We start from the raw sequence: 12,486 nt of genomic DNA on the forward strand, positions 1-12,486 counted from the left end.
GCTTAAATGTGATGGGATTTGAAATTTGAAGTCCTCATTTAGTAATTATACCATTATATGTCATTATGGACAAAAATAGACATAGGAGGGATAAAATCTCAAGGTTTCAATGGAAGGGCATTTGGTCTATTGGTTATTAAAAGAATTAAAAGGGAAAAATAGTCAAAAATTATGTCCATCTTCATCCTCCTTGGCCAAAATTTTTAAGAAGCCATAGCTAAGGTTTCTTTCATCTTTCAAGCTTAAAAGTAAGTACATCCTAGCCCCGTTTTTAATGTTCTTTATATTTTTGAAATCCTTGTAGCTTGGTTTAGCTATTTCTACCCTTAATTTGAGCTAGGGTTCATGTTAAAAAATATACCCATGAATGAAATGCTTGTGCTTTGATGTCTAAAGGAAGAATATGGAAGTTTGATGTGTGATAAACAACTTTTACTAGGTGGTTTTTGGTGAAATTGATAAAAAGGACTTAATTGTAAAAGTTGTAAAAACTGTGTAAATGTGTGAATAAATGAAAAATGTAGGTTGGTATAAGAGAGAAAATGATTCGGCTAGGCTTAAATAATGAGAAAAATAGGGTACTTTCATTTTATGAGCTTAGGGGTAATTTCGTAATTTTGTGAAACTTTAGGGGCAAAATTATAATTTTTCCATAGTGTAATTTTTGGACTGAATTGAATAGTGCGTGTATTAAATGAGTTAAATGTGCTATTCTAGATCAAGAGGGATGAGGAATAGACCTTGACCGAGGAAAAGGCAAGGTTGTGGATTAAATCGCAAATTTGTCACATTTTGCACCGAGGTAAGTTGTGTGTAAGTAATTCAAAAATTCCATTATTTTGCATTTAATAATTGATATTCCATGATATATGTATGTATGCCCTAATGAAATTGGCTTGTGACGATTTAATGAAAGTTTGGTGATAGCTTTATATCTCAGAAGTCCTGGGTGACCCTAAGGAATGCTTAGGATTCGGATATCATGACACCACAATTAATGAGATCCCGTGTAAGACCATGTTTGGGACATGGCATCGACGTTCGAGATGAGAGCTAGTGTAAGACCATTTCTGGGACATGGCATCGGCGTTGATATGTGGGCCAGTGTAAGACCATATCTGGGATATGGCATCGACATTGGTATGTGATTTCATGTAAGACCATATCTGGGATATGGTGTTGATATGAGATTTTGTGTAAGACCATGTCTAGGACATAGCATCGGTATGAGGTCCTGTGTAAGACCATGTTTGGGACATGGCATCAGCACCAACATGTGACTTGTAACACCCCATACCCGTATCCTACACCGTGACAGAATACGAGGCGTTACCTCACTTAAACTCGTGCTTACAACCATTTCCGAGTCTCCAAGACTTGGACAAATTTAAAACTTTCTCAAACTTATCAAAATATTCTTAATATGGGCTTTCGAGATCCAAAACACACATCGTAAATCACTCGGAACCAACTCGGATACTTTTTCCAACTATAGAAAAATGCCACTTGACATATGGGCACACGCCCGTGTGAAAGGGGCACACGCCCGTGTGGCCAATTCAACATGGTCGTGTTGATGGCCCATGTGGTTCACACGGCCTAAGCAATATAGGGATACGCCCGTGTCCTCCACTCGTGTGGAATTTATTTTAAATGCACACCTACAGGGGTTTTCACACGGCTTGGCACACGCCCGTATTCCTGTCCCGTGTCCTTCACACGGCCATGACACACCCGTGTCCTAACTCGTGTACAAAAACATGGACATTCTATTTCTAGCGTCAGTAGCCACAAAATGTCACACGACCAAGGCACACGCCCGTGTGCTAGGCCGTGCCCTTCACACGGCTGAGACACATGGCCGTGTCTCTGCCCGTGTATTTATTATCATGCATATTGACTTAAAATTTTTACGTACAGGGGACACACGGCTGGACTACACACCCATGGGGCTAGCCGTATGTGACACACGCCCGTGATAAACACACTAATTTACATAATTCTTGTGTTTAATTTGGTTTATTTCTGAATTAGTCCCTGCTTAATTGGTGTTTTTTATGATTTAATCTTGTCAGGGATGCAATTGGTCAAAAATGAGCAAAAAGGGACCAAATTGAAAGACAAATCATTGAGTTGGGGCCAAATTATAAAGATGGGAAGGCCAAAGATTTAACATCAATTTTGACTTTGTAAAAATCTAAAAATAGAAGATATTATTTTGTTTTATTTAGTTTTATTATTTATTTTTATTTTTATTTTATTAATTTAGAATAGGCTATTTTTAGTAACCCTATGTATATAAATAGGGGCTTTTAGTTTCCTAGAAAAATCATCCTTTAATTTGTATTCCTTCTTCTACTTGGAATAGAATTACTCTCTCTCTTGTATTTCCTTTTTCAATTTGGAGTTGGAATATCATTTCTTTTCTCTTCAATTTGACGTTGCATTTTGTAGCTTTGTCTCCAATTTTTGTTTTTCTTCCACAATTGGGTCAATTTCTCTCCAAGTCCCCTTTCCTTTCCAAAATTCCATCATCCTTCACACCAAGCCAAAACACAATCCACAACCTTCAAGCATGATTAAATTCATGCGACACTAAACCCCTTTCAGCTTTAAGCCGGTGTTAACCCTGTCAAGAACCCATGAGTTACGATCCCGAGCTGTTTAGCTCCCAATTTTCGATATTTATTATTTCTCCAGTTAAGAGTATGACTTCGTCAACTCAAAAAGTCAAGACAACACTAAGTCAAAAAAGACGTCGTTTGAGTTAGTGTGGCTTGACGTACAGTTGGCATTCCGAAAGGATTGATTGTCTAATTGGTCTTCCGTGAACACATTGGTGTGACAAGTGGGGATTGCTGTTTGGTTCCGTCAAGGGAAGTAGTAACCAGATTTAAATGTCTCGAACGTTTGAGCGTATTGGTTCGAGCTAGGCTCTTCTAGAACACAAAGTTGCCGGAGTTCTAAATCACGAACGTTTCGTAGGTTGTTCGATCGGTAAGGGTTAGTTATAGGACGTTCCATAACTAATTTACATAAGGAAGAGTTGGTGTCCGAGGCATCCTTGGTAGCTATAACTAGCTTATTGGAAAGGAGGAGTTCATCTAATTTCGAGGATAGGGTCAAAGACAGAAAAACCCGTGCTTAAGGCTGAGCTAAGTTTAATTGATTTTTCTTCAGATTACTTCGTTGTTTTTTTTTATTTCATCTTTTACTTTTTACATTTTTTTTTGTGTTTATTTCAGGTTTCATATTTTATTTCCCCCCCAAACATCGCGGGCACGACAACTGCCCAGACATAAATTTGGTCTAGAGATAAACAATTTTCAGTAAACCCAGTCTCTGTGGGATCGACCCTACTCCCTATACTGCTTTAATTTGCAAATTAGGTGTAGGTTTATATTTGTGGAATCGACAACCATTAGCCCGTGTGGACAAATTTAGGCTATTTACCAAGCCTCTTTGCCACCCTTACTTACACAATCTACGCAAAAGCAACCAAAACCAGTACAAGACTATTTCATGGAATAAAATCAGCCACAATAGAAAACATTTCATTTGTGCATTTTACTCATCCATGAACATAACACCATTTGCATATATCAAAATGAATATTAGCCATCATTCAAGGCTTAATACAAAGTGAGGGATTTATCCCAAGCCAACACCTTTGGCCAAATTGCAAACACACAAAACACAAGTCTAATCCTCTATACATGCCATATTCAAAAATATAAATCAAACTATACTGAATGCTTCGATTGATAGTGTGATCGATATCTCTGACTTCTTTTGATCCTTGAGCTAACTAGGAGGCACTATAAGAAAAAGAAAGGAGAGGGAGTAAGCATAAATCTTAGTCAATTGCATATAAATAAATATACAACACAACTTTACCATTCCTCAACAAGCTCATAGTACACAAGTGGGTGTAAGTAAAACTTACTCATCAATATTCCATACACTTCGTATAGTATATATTGAACTCACAATTCAAACCTACCCAATAGGTACCTGTATCACTCACAACTCGGTCATACTTTGTCGAATAACTAGAAATCATAACTTTCACCATTGAACCATTTGGAATTCTATCAGATATTCCATAAGCCTCATACATAGGGTAAGGTGTCAATGCCATGTACCAGACATGGTCTTACACTGACTATCATCTCATAGCCGATGCATGTCCCAGACATGTCTTACACTGGCTTCCATCTCGAGGCCGATGCATGTCCCAAACATGTCTTACACTAGCACTCGTCTCAATACCGATGCCATGTCCCGAACATGGTCTTACACTGGCTCTTATATTGTGGCCGATGCACGTCCCAAACATGTCTTACACTAGCTCACAGTAACCCGTATGTCATGGCATGAATATCTGATCTACTTCCTAATATTCCAATGGGAATTTTACTATCTCAATTATCATTATACATTCTCAATTCCATAATAAAAAAGTCATGCTTTATCGATTCAATGACAAATTACACACATATATTAACACTTTAGTTGTATTATTTACATACAACTTACCTCGGATTACAAAATGTGGCAACTAATCGATTTTAGTCAATTTGCTTGGCTTTCCCCGGGTCTAGGCTCAGATTCAATAATTCTTAATCTATAATAGCAAAATGTAGTCTCTAATTAGAATTAAGAAATCGAAAATTCGCATCTTTGGTAAAATAACCTTTTTGCCCCTAAGTTTTGACAAAATGACCATTTTACCCCTATGCCTGAAAATCAATTTTTATCGAATTTATTTGTTTCTCAAGACTATCTGAACCTATTTGAATCTTATAGAAACACCAAAATCCTACTATTTCACACATTTTTCATCTATTTTACAACTTATGCAAAATGGTCCCTTTAGGTGTTTTCATGTTAACACCTTTCACAAAAGTTATTTATGTCACACCCAAGACTCATATTCTTCCATAAAATTTCAAAAAACACCCTAGATGCTCTCATGGAAAAACCCTATACTTTTAACCATTTTGCAAAATAGACCCCTCATTTGAAAGCTCATGCTTCAAGGGTCTCAAAAGTACAAAAATCATCAACGAAGGACATGAAAATCACTTACTTGTAAGTGCTTCAAGTTGCTGAAAGTTTTAAGCTTTCAAAACCTATTTAATGGATGATTTTTGGTAGAGAAAGAAGATGAAAAAGGGATGATATCATTCTTCCTTTATTTATTTCTATTTTAGTAAAAAATAAGCCACCTAACTCACCAAATTTGAAAATTTTGTCTTCTCTTTGACTCTATGGCTGGCTATGCTTTCTTTTAAGGGTCTAATTACCCTTTAAAACCCCTCAATTTTTATTCTATAATAAAATAACACCTTTAGCTATCAAATTAGGACTTTTTCACTTTATGCGATTCAGTCCTTTTTTGCAATTGGGCTCACAAACGTCAAAATTAACTCACCAAATTTTTCATACACTAATATAAACATACAATGACTCCAAAATAATGATAAAATATTTTATTCAAATTTGGATTTGTGGTCCCAAGACCACTATTTCGACTAGGCCCTAAATCGGGTTGTTACAAGACTTCGTATAAGACCATATCTGGGATATGGCATCGGTATGTAGTCCTATGTAAGACCATGTCGGGGACATGGCTTTGGAATTTTATGTGGTTTATGATGATTCTAAATGTCCTTTAGTATTTCGGGTATCAATGGGCCATTCAAGATTATGATTAAGAAGTGGGGTAAAATGAGTAAGAATGTATGGTACAGGTATGTACGTAAACCTCATGAGTATTGGACTCGATTCATGTTGGAAAATTTGGTATGGGTATGAAGTAGTAAGATAAGCATAATGTTCAAAGGCATTTATTATCAATTCTCAATATGTTCATTATGTGTCATATGATAATGTGGTGGTAATTGATAGCATGTTTATTCCATGAGTTTCATGACCTATGTTGTTTATTATTTGCACACGACTTACTAAGCTATATGCTTACCTCCCTATATTTTCCTTTTTCTTTTAGCATCGCCAAGTTAGCTCGGGGATCGTGAATGTCGGAGCTCGAGTCATACTATCAACAAATCTTTTAGGGTATAATTGGTTTATTACATTTAAGTATGACATGTGTAAGGGACTTAGTATTTTGTTATATGTGACGTATTTGTTAGCCAAAGTGATGGCTCAATTTGGTATATTATTCCATTTTGTATATGGCCATAGAATAAGGCTCATATTGATTATTGGGTTTAAATCCCTAAATATTGATACATGCATGAGATGTGTTATTACCCTTGTGGTGTGTGACAAATTGGTTGTAAATAATGGTTGATAAAATGTTGAATTTGTGCTTGATGGATAAATGATGTCAATTAGCATGGTCACCATATTGATAAAGGTAAAGAAATGTATTGAATGAACTTAACAAGTCATAGAGTCCCAATTAGGTATACTTGATATGAATTTATCATGCATGAGTTAAACCTGTTGATGTTTAAGTAACCCCTTTTTACCATGATTATCACCATTGACATATGAGTGTGTGTAGGGGTTGTTAAGAGTGACAAGAGGCTTAGAAAACAGCCTCAAAGTTGTCTATATGGGTAGATACATGGGCATGTGTTTAGACCGTGTGTGACACACAGTCAGCCCAATGGGCGTGTCATCCGGCCGTGTGTCCCCTGCACCTTAGTTTTACAAGTCAGTATGCATGGCAGTAAACATACGGCCAGAGACACGACTATGTGTCTCAGCCGTGTGGAGGACACGGGTTCAGGACATGGGCGTGTGCCTAGGCCGTGTGAAGTTTGCACCTTAAATGCGAAAATTAAATTTGCCACACGGCCTATCACACGGGCGTGTGATCTTAAATAGAGAGTTACACGGCCTGGAGACACAGGCGTGTCAAAGGCACACAGGAGTGTCATTGTATCCATACGGACATGTGACCTGTTTTAAGAAAATATTTCTAAAGTTCACGGTTTAGTCCTGAACCACTCCTGATGTACACTTTAGGCCTTGTAAGCCCGTATTAGGGACGAGTTGCATGTGTATGTACAATTTGTATTCAAAAGAAATTTTATGGCTCGGTTCTGTATGTATGTCTACGTTTTAATCCGGTAGATGCCCTGTATCCGTCCCAGTGTTGGACACGGGTAAGGAGTGTTACACAGATATACAACACTTATGGCACTAAATCCAATAAAGATAAATTTTTTTGTGAACGATATCCATGGTTGTCGACTTCTTTGAAGGAAACAACTATGAATACAACCCAACATGATATGGGTCACATGTAGCATTACTTAAGCTGAGTTAGTACCTTTTCCTACATACCATATTAGCCATATATTGGTTTCTTTGGTTTTTCGATGAGAAGCTTTTTGTTTCTATACATTTTGATGTTGGGTTATTTGTATTTACTATTTGTAGAGTTTAGGAAAAAGAGATATTGCTTCGTCAACAATTTCCCTTGGGTGTTACTAGTTAGACATTCATCAACTTGATAGTTTACTTTTGAACAAACATACTTCAGTATATGTAAAATGGATGGTATGTAAATTACATATTCGAAGGTTCCTTACTCTTGTCTTGTTGAGTTACAAACTAATTGATTACTAAGTATATACCTAATAAATTAACATATATGTAGAGAGGAAGGCATCTCTAGGGGCAAGTTATTACATATGTCATATTATTTCACACCAATACAATAAGTTGTTTCCAAGTTTTATGTTTACTTATAGATGCCAATGAGTCTAAAATTAGATATCTCTATCTACATGATAGGTAGATTTTCGGTTACGAGTGTTCAACATATACAGATGAGACATACTAAAAAAATATGGACAAGACCCAATGAATATAATTATGTGCTTGTTTTGTATACGTCTCAAAGCTTACAATTATGAAATTATTTTGTATAAGTCTCAGGGATTACATTTATATTCTTGTTTTTTTTATAACTACCAAGGAATACAATTTTGTCTTTATTTTGCATAAGTCTCAAATATTACAATTATTTGCTTGTTTTGTAGAGTTCCTAGGGTAGATTTTACAATAAATATCACTTGATTACGAAGTTTGCATAAATTACAAAAATTTCTTATCCATCGACGTTAGAAATTATTATAATTTTATCAATGTTAGAAATTATTATAATTTTCATCCACAGAGTGAGTTTAGGTTGCATTTAAATTAGCATCATAGATTCACAATTTAATTCAATTCTTGTATTTTAACCTTTGTATTTTTCTATATACTATCCGAAAAAAGGTAAAATGGCATGGTCCTTATTTATTATACCAATATCTTAAATTTTTAATATGTAATAAGTTAATTAAACACAAATACAAATAAAATAAATATCATTGCTCATAAAATAATAAATTTACAAAAAAAAAGGTTTAATCACTATAGAAATAAGAAAATCATTAATGCCAACAAGGATGATAAGTTCCACAACCAAGTGCATAGTAGTTGCATGTTGGATTCCATCATGGTGTATCATGGATTAACTCATCATTGTCACCCCCATTGTCCATTCTAGGCCCCGATCTGACTAACTAGAAATGCACACCCGGCTGCCTATCGGAGATAGATGATGCAAGACATGTGAGGCTGCGTTGTGATTGGGCTTGAGATCCTTTGACCAAAGAGTTGCATAGGCTCTAGACTGGTGATGGTAATTTCCATCATTAGAGTCAAAAATGGAGATGAAAGAACATTTCTATGATCATATCACATTTCTATGATCATATCCTTCAAAAGCATACTCCAAGTGCTTAGGATACTAGCTTGAAAATGTAAAAGGGTCAAAATACTAATCAGTGGCTATAGTCTACTTGAGGAGGTTGGGATACTTGAGAACGACCTTGATGGTGTGCTTGTTGACAACTAAGTGGTATGCGTCATTCCCGTACAAATAGAAAATCTTTTGATGGTAGAATCACCCATTGCCCACTAAATTGACCCCACTACATGAATGCCTCAAATGCTCGAAAACCAGCATCCCCAATAGTTGTTGGAAAAATTGATTTAAAAAAAAATGTTTTTTAGGCACTGTAAAAGTTTAAATTTCTTTTGTTAAAATCAAGCACTTGTGATATTTATAATAATAAAATTTAATTGGCATTATACATCATTTGTACAAAGACGAACTAGGTTGTTTCTCGACTTTCGACCGATCGATCTTCTTTACTATCCTTGAACCTTGAATTGTTTTGAGTATGGGCTCAAACAAATCAAATTAGGCACATAATGAAAACTTTGTTTATCTTACAATAGGAAAGTTAATTCTTTCTGTAAACCAGTAACTATGAGTATTTTTGCAAAAAATAGATAACTTATAGTTCTTATTTATAGAGAAATAATACAAAAGTTTTGTTTGAAAAAGGTCTAATTAAATAATATTTTAATAGAAAATACAATGTTCCAATAGAACTAGTACACTAGGGGCAGCGACATCCCTAATAAATGCTAGGGTTTGTTGCCCCTATCAAATAACTAGACCTTATTGGGCTTTTCGTGTATTGGGTATAATTATATATGTTATTCAGGCTTTTATCCAACACTTATAATTTATTGAACTCAATAACTATTTTCTATTACCCAAAATATTAATTAATTAAATAATTAATCTAACTAAACTAATTTCTCAATTAAATGATTTTCTCAATCCAACTCTAATTGATTAAAGTCATAGCAACTTTAGCATATTAGAATTCATGAGGAAATTACTTATATTGTCTTATTCAAAAAAATCTTATGATTAAACTAATTATTTTAATTCTCACTTTTAACTTCAATTATTTCATTACATCCAATTAAACAATAATGTGAATAAATTAAATTAAATTAAATTCTAAATCATATTTTATTCTTAGAGAGAAAACACATTTTTTGTGGATAGTGATACATTGATAACTCTTGAACAGAGTTACATTTCACTCCTTTAGACTTGGTTAATTGCCTGTACTTAGGTAATTGCATTTTAGGAAATTGCATTAAAAGGTTGGAATGTGCTTAAATGTTATTACATGTTACTTCTAATTGTTTGCGGGAAGGATTTGTTTGTTGAGTGGCAGGTGTAGAATGAGGAAAAGAAGGAGTGAAGGTTTTTCGTGGCAAAAGGTTGGACAGTTTGCCAACATGAATGCCATGGTAATGCCAGGAAGCGACCTAGTCAACACTAACCATTATCAGCCCTGCTGTACGTGTACCAAAAAAATCAACCTAAAAAAAAGGAAACAAATCATGGGATCATGGGATGATGGGTTTACCCTAAAGGAGGACATATAAAACCAAAAAATTAAAACTGAAAAATGGGGGGATTTTTTAGAGTGTACGATTAGAGAGACAATTGGAAAAAAGATCCTTAGATGAATATAGAGGATAACGGTTAAGGGTAAGGCAAAATCAAAAGGGAGAAGAAGAATGTAGTCCCTCTTGGCCATTAATAGATATTACGATGCCAGAGTTGTGGAAGCTTAGATTAATTTTAGTTTACTATTCCATTGAATGGTATTTATGAATTGCATGCGTATAATCTCCAGACATAAATGAATGTGCATCATGTTTATTAAATTAATCTAATACTAACAAGGTTAGGTTAGTTAGATCAAAATTGAATGATATGAGCGATTGTTTGATCAAATACTTGTAGCAAAACTCTAGACATAGAGAAACATTTTGTACGGAAGAAGAGGAATAGAAGTAGGAACCAGACTTAAAGCCTATAGACATATAGTGGCCTAGGTGTGGTAACTCAAGGTTCAGCTCTCGAAAGAAGCTGCCCACAGTTGAATTATTCCGAGCTGTAGAATAAGAGTGATCTTGCCAAACGTTAGTGGTTAATAAGGGTAGAATCTTAGTAATCACAACTTTTCAAATCAAAATCGTAGATCTTTTAATTTTTTTCTTAGCATCTTTATTTTCACAGCTTTAATTGTTTACTTGATTGTTCCGTACATTTTATACATCATTGTTCTCCTAATTGGCACTGCATTTTTATTATTGTTTTTACCTTAGCATTAATATCGCTTTACTATAATAACTTAACCAATTTAAACCTATCTAATCCTTGTGGAGACAATCTCCCTTATCACTTTATTACTTGGTCCTACGTGTATATTTAAACAATTTGCATTTCATATTCACACTCGACAAGTTTTGGCGCTATTGTCGAGGATTGGTAATTTGGTGAAATTTGGTGAAATTTGGTTTGGTTATCTTATTTAATTCCATTCAATTTTAGTTAATTAAGTTGTATTTATATTTATAGTTTTATTATCAATGTATGAGTAGAGTCATTCCTTCTAACAAAGAATATCATTTTGACCGAGAGAACGAAAGAACTTTGCGAAGAAGGAGAAAAGAATGTGAAATATGGCTAGGGAGGGAAATGATCTTTTTCTGAATGATCACAGTCTCAATGAGAATCCAAATGGTCAAAATGCTAATCCTCCTATTCCTTGTGTGATAGATGATCGAGATGGACCAATTGGAGAACATGTTTTTCCAATTTTAGATGACTTGAATCTAGGGATAGTCAGACCACACATTCAAGCTTAGTAATTTGAATTGAAACCAGTAATGTTTCAGATGTTGCAAATAGTAGGACAGTTTAGTGGATCACTTACTCAAAATCCACGATTACATTGAAGACTTTTCCTAAAAGTCTGTGACTCATTTAGACAATAAGGTGTTCCTGACGATGCCTTGAGACTTAATTTGTTTCCATATTCCTTGAGATACTGAGCAAGAGCATGGTTAAATGCTTTGCCATTGGGAACAATGACATCATGGAATGATCTTTGCCAGAGATTTTTGCTACGGTATAATCCCCTAAATATGAATGCCAAGCTTAGAAATGACAACACATCTTTTTAGCAAATAAAGGATGAAAGGTTGTATGAAGCTTGGGAACAATTTAAGTAATTACTTCAAACATGTCCGATGCATGGGTTCCAGCAGGAATTAGATGGAGATGTTTTATAATGGGTTAAATACACATACAAGAATATTAGTTGATACTTCTGCCAATGGTACCTTGTTGGGTAAATCTTACAATGAAGCGTATGAGATTTAGAACGGATTGCCAATAATGGTTATCAATATCCTACCATACGAGTTGAGACTGGCAAAAGAGTTGCTAGCACCATGGAACTTTGATGCAATCACTTCATTGACTACCCAGGTATCATCTTTAACTAATATGATCAAAACAATGAAGAGACCAATTGCAATCTAGGAGATGAAATCAGTCGAACTATCTTGTGTTTGTTACAGTGAAGACATTGTGTTTGATGAATGCCCATCAAACCCAACATCTATATATTACATGGGTAGTTTTAATCGGAATAATAACCCCTATTCCAACACCTACAATCCAGGGTAGAAACAGGATCTAAACTTTAGTTGGAAAAATCAAGGTGCAAGGAATTTTAATAATACGGCAAGACAAAAAGCCATCAGTGCACCGCCTAGTTATAATCATCC

The 12,486-nt window shown here is 35.0% G+C and overlaps 1 non-coding gene across 1 annotated transcript; it reads right to left on the reverse strand.

Moving 5' to 3' along the window:
- Positions 1 to 11,847: 11,847 nt before the first annotated feature.
- LOC128292507 (small nucleolar RNA R71) lies at positions 11,848 to 11,954 on the reverse strand. The gene has a single exon (XR_008282492.1). It is a non-coding gene; the product is annotated as a small nucleolar RNA R71 (small nucleolar RNA).
- Positions 11,955 to 12,486: the final 532 nt, after the last annotated feature.

The sequence above is a fragment of the Gossypium arboreum genome, chromosome 4 (genome assembly GCF_025698485.1).
Source record: "Gossypium arboreum isolate Shixiya-1 chromosome 4, ASM2569848v2, whole genome shotgun sequence".
Classification (NCBI taxonomy): Eukaryota; Viridiplantae; Streptophyta; class Magnoliopsida; order Malvales; family Malvaceae; genus Gossypium; species Gossypium arboreum.